Below are 4,996 nucleotides of genomic sequence, written 5' to 3' on the forward strand. Positions count from 1 at the left end.
GCGCGGTTTGGGAAATAAAGCAGGAAAAAAAAAAGATTGGCAACAGTTAGTTGTTAGCCCAGGTGCCAAGCCTTAAAAAAAAAAAAAACAAGGAAGATTGGCAACAGTTGTTAGCCTAGGTGCCAATCTTTAAAAAAAGAAAAAAAAAGGGAAAAAGAAAAAGGAAGGAGAGCTGTACAGGGAGATTGTGGAGGCCTGCAGCGCCACACCGGTCTTCCTAGGATGCTGATTTGAACAAATCGACAGTAAAAAGACAATTTTGGAGACCACTGGGAAAGCTGAACATGAAAAAACGTGTGGAGTGGGTGGAAGAAAGACAAAATACGCGGGGCAAAGCCACGCTCTCTGGTGCAGGCGCCTGCACGGTGGGGACCAGAGGAGCCCTTCACTCTGCCTTCCATTATGTTTCAAATTCACAACAATGAAAAGTTAACAACGCACAGGGCCTGCCCTGTGGCTGAGTGGTGAAAGGTCCGCACTCTGCTTCGGTGGCCTGGGATTTGTGGGTTCAGATGCAGGGTATGGACCTACTCCACCCACCAGCCATGCTGGGGCGACGTCCCACATAAAACAGAGGAAGACTGGCACAGATGTTAGCTCAGCAACAATCATCCTCAAGCAAAAAGAGGAGGATGGGCCACAGATGTTAGCTCAGGGCCAACATTCCTCACACACAAAAAAAGACAAAAAAATAACCCAGTGCACAAAATACCAAATTAATTGGCTTTCACCCTGAATACTTTATTTTAAAGGAAACTTTATATCACTCCCCCAAATGGAAAACTAGTATCACTTGCTGTAAGTAGAAGGTTACCATGAAAACAAGACAAGGCTATTCAATTTCAGGCAGATACTGTTTCCTGCCAAAGGGCTGGGCTTAAAGCCTGCCCCTGCTTTGTTAGGAAGCACCCCTGGGAGAGAAGTGAACTCACTCCCGGTGAGCCCGCCTGTACAGGTGAGGTCCAGGAAGCACCTTCTCTCACCTCTGCTCTTCCTCCGTGAGGCGGGGAGCAGCGGCAAGCTTGGGGGCAGATCCACGAGCTGTAGTCCCTGCAACAGAGTGGGGCTCGGCTGCGGGGCTCCGAGCCTCTGCAGCAGCTTGGGGCTTTCTGCATCACACAGTCCAAAAGCTTTAGAGCGGGGGTCCAGATGAAGAAACTGAGGTCCGGGGCGGGGGGCACTGCCTAAGGTCACACGGCAAGTCTTGGGGCGGGGGACTGGGAAACACAAGACTCCAGGTGTTCTGACCTTCTGCCTTATGATCTTCTAACCTTTCCCTGGTTCACAGATGTTTACTGAGCACCTGCTGTGTGCCAGGCATGGAGGATTGAGGGCAGAAGTGAGCAGGACAAAGTCCCATAGACCCAGTGTTTGGAGACAGGAGATGGAGGAGACAAGTGTGAAGCTAATGAATGAGATGATTTCTGATGTTTGTGACGGAGATACAGAGAGCTGGGGACGTGGAGGAGGACAACTGGGGGACAGCTGCGCTGGACAAGGGGATCAGGGAGGACCTTTCTGAGCAGATGACATTCCAGCTGAGGCCTGAAGGACTCACAAGGAGGCAGAGGGGAGATATGGGGGCGGAGGGCTCCCAGAGGAGCGAGAGCCTGAGCACCTGCAACCAGCCCGCAGCAGCTCCTGACTTTTTCCTCTTAAACATTGTGTTCTGAAGTAATTTCAGACTTCCATAAAAGTTGCAAGAAGGGTGCTTGTATGTCCTTCAGCCAGATTCCCCGCATGTCAGCGTTATGTCCATTTGCTTTATCATATTCTCCATCTCTCTCCAAACACACACACACACACACACACACACATACTTTGTTCCCCGGAATTGTTTGAGAGTAAGTTGCCCACTTCAAGCCCCTGCTACTTCAGAGCATCTTTCCTAAAAAACAAGGACGTTCTCTGACATCATCGCAGCACGGTTTTCAAAGTCTGGACTTTAACATTGACTCGATACTACCATCTAACCCTCCGATCTTGTTCTGTTGCCAACTGACCCGAGGATGTCCTCCAGGGAGAAACAATCCCTGATTCTTGAGCCTCTGTTACAAATCTCTAGACGGAAATGCCTTCTCAGGATGGCCTTCCCAGGAGAACGCGCAGCCTGGCCCCCTGCAAGTGGAGAAGGCAGCATGTGGACAGGCCAGCTCAGGGCCAGCACCAGCACGGTGTGGGCCCATATTGGAACCTGATGCAAAAGCAAAAATGTGCACTCCTGTGTACCCTTACCAAAATAGCCTTCTGTACTTTGAACCAAGCGAAAAGAGTTCACAAAGATTTAAGATTAAAAAAGGATTACATACACAGCACCACATAGACCCATCTCTTCACATCTCATTGTCAACCCTCCTAAACCTGGCCTGCAGGCACACAGGGCTGCAGGGCTGGACACTGCGCCCTGTGGAACGGGTCGTCATCCTTGCACAGTAACACAGGCTTGTGAAACAAACGGCCTGTCTTTACGTCCAGCTTTACCATTTTGTTTACTTGGTTGCTGAGTTTCTTGTTGCCCACTAAATCCCGCCCCCAGGCTGAGTGCCTGGCTCACCCCGCCCCCATCCCAGCCTGACCTCCACGCGCCAGCCGCGTGTGCTCTGCTGAGTGTACAGCGTGTGCACACACTCTGCTCAACAGTGTCTCCCGAGAAGCCTGAGTACAGGTCCTCGTGCCCACGCCCCAGAGGAAGAGGAGCTGCTGCGGCTGTCCATTTGGGCCACCAAGCAAAGTACCACAGACCTCGTTGTCCCACAGTGCTGGAGGCCGGGCGTCTGAGTGCAAGGCGTCTGCAGAGCTAGGTTCTTCCGAGCCCTCTCTCCTCCACTTGTGGGTGGCCACCTTCTCGCCGTGTGCTCACACGGTGTATCAGTCAAGGTGCTCCAGAAAAAGAGAACTAATGGGACACACGCACACACACATGCGCACATATTTATTTATCATAAGGAACTGGCTCACGTGACTATGGAGGCTGACAAGTCCCCTGGTCTGCAGTCGGCAAGCTGGGGGTCTTGAACTCCAGAACTTCTAGGAAAGCTGAAGGTGCATTTCTAATCCAAATGCCAGGAGGCACAAGATCCAGGAAGAGCCGATGTTTCAGTTTGAATCCAGACACAGGAAAAAACGGATATCCTAGCAGTCAGGCAGGTGGAGTTCCCTATTAGCCTTTTTGTTCTATTCAGGCCTTCAACTGGTTGGATGAGGCCCACCCACATTGGGGAGGGCAATCTGCTTTGCTCAGTCTACTGATAAAATGTTCATCTCATCCAGAAACACCCTCACAGACACCCCCAGAATAACACCCTAATGTCTGGGCATCCCACAGCCCAGTCAACTTGATACATAAAATTAACCACTACTCATGGTCCTCCCTCTGTGTCTGTATCCTAACCTCCTTTTCTTATAAGGACATCACTGCTATTGGATTGGGGCTCATGCTAGTGACCTCATTTCACTTTAATCACCTCCTTAAAGGCCCTTTCTCCAAATACAGTCACATCCTGAGTTACTGGGGTTAGGACCCCAACATATGAATTCTGGGGGGACACGTCACCCTGTAATGGCCCTCACAGGAGAAGGGACTCAGCTCCAAACATTCGGCCCAGTTCTTCCCTCCTCTGTGTTGGCTGGGCATTCGGAGCCCCTTGGGTTGGCATGCCCTTCCCCAGAAAGGCTGACCCCTCCGTCCGATGGCTGCCAAGACATGGCTGAGTGGATGGCCACTCAGCACAATTCCTCGCATGTGTGATGTCCAGCAATTACCGAGGGCAGAGAGCGTCAGTCTGGGAGAGCCTGGTAAGGCCTTGTCCCAGTGAGAATATTCCCCAGAACGAAACCTCCATGATCTTAGCACCTACCTCCCCCATCTTGCAGCCGCCAGAGGGAACTTGTAAAACAGAGAGGGCCACCAGGAGAGAAAGGTCACCTGTGCAGGGCTGGAGCCCCAGAGGCAAGCCCACCTGTGCTGCCCATCTTAAATGCCCTCCAGACGGGCCGGCACGCTGGCCATGCTCATGGAGGCGGCAGCCCCGTCCCACTGTGGCAGATCAAGTCCTCTCTCAACTGGGGATGGGTTCAGCTCTGGCTGCTTGATTCTTGATCTCTCACTGCTTATCTGAAGACAAGCTTCTTTAGGCCCCTGGGAGTTGGGTCAAACCGAGCCTTCTGGTGTACATCTCCTCCACGCTGGCCTCTGGGCCTTGCTCTGGTCCGACGGAAGTGCCTGACCCAGGAGGACGTGCTCACAGGGGCATCTGCACTGCCCAGCACGCAGATTCCTTCTGAACAGCCCTCTCATGTGGCCCGCGGACTGGCCTCCCACAGAGTGCAGCGCTGGTGGGGCGGAGGTGTAGAGGCCTCTGTCACAGGGGGAAGCCAAGGGGTGCCTGGGGGCTGCGTCCCACAGAACCCCCCACTCTCCCAGCCCAGCCAAGGAGTGGGACCTGAGCTCAACCAAGCAGACTCCATCCTGAAACTTTACCCCTGAGTGAGGCACATGGCCCCGTCAGCCTTCCCCACAGCCGGGAGCCTGCATCTGGGGGCACAGGGCTCCTCCCTGGGCCCCGTCCACTGCCCCAGCTCCCCGCTGACCCTCTCAAGTGCCCAGGGAAGTGCCCTGAGCAGCCTTCCTGCTCTAGGTGGCTACAGGTGATTTCTGTTGCTCACCACCGAAGACCATCAGACGCAATCCTCACACCACCAGCCTCACATCCTTCTCACGCCTCTTCTGCCGTGAGTACCGCCCTCCCTGTGTCGCCAGAAAATGCTCCCCACCCTCGAGCCGGCTCAGCCCTCCTGGCCCCTGGACCCCAGCCCCTCGAGCCCAGCTCGGCCCTCCTGGCCTCTGGGCCCCGGTTCGGCCCCACGGAACCCCTTCTGGCTTTCCCGGCTGAAATGATCACTCCGTCTCTGGAATATTAACCACACTTTGTTTGACTTCGTTAACAAAAAGAAAACCCACCATTTATTCAGTGCCAGCTGTGCCCCAGGTGCCCTC

The sequence above is a fragment of the Equus quagga genome, chromosome 1 (genome assembly GCF_021613505.1).
Source record: "Equus quagga isolate Etosha38 chromosome 1, UCLA_HA_Equagga_1.0, whole genome shotgun sequence".
Taxonomy (NCBI): Eukaryota; Metazoa; Chordata; class Mammalia; order Perissodactyla; family Equidae; genus Equus; species Equus quagga.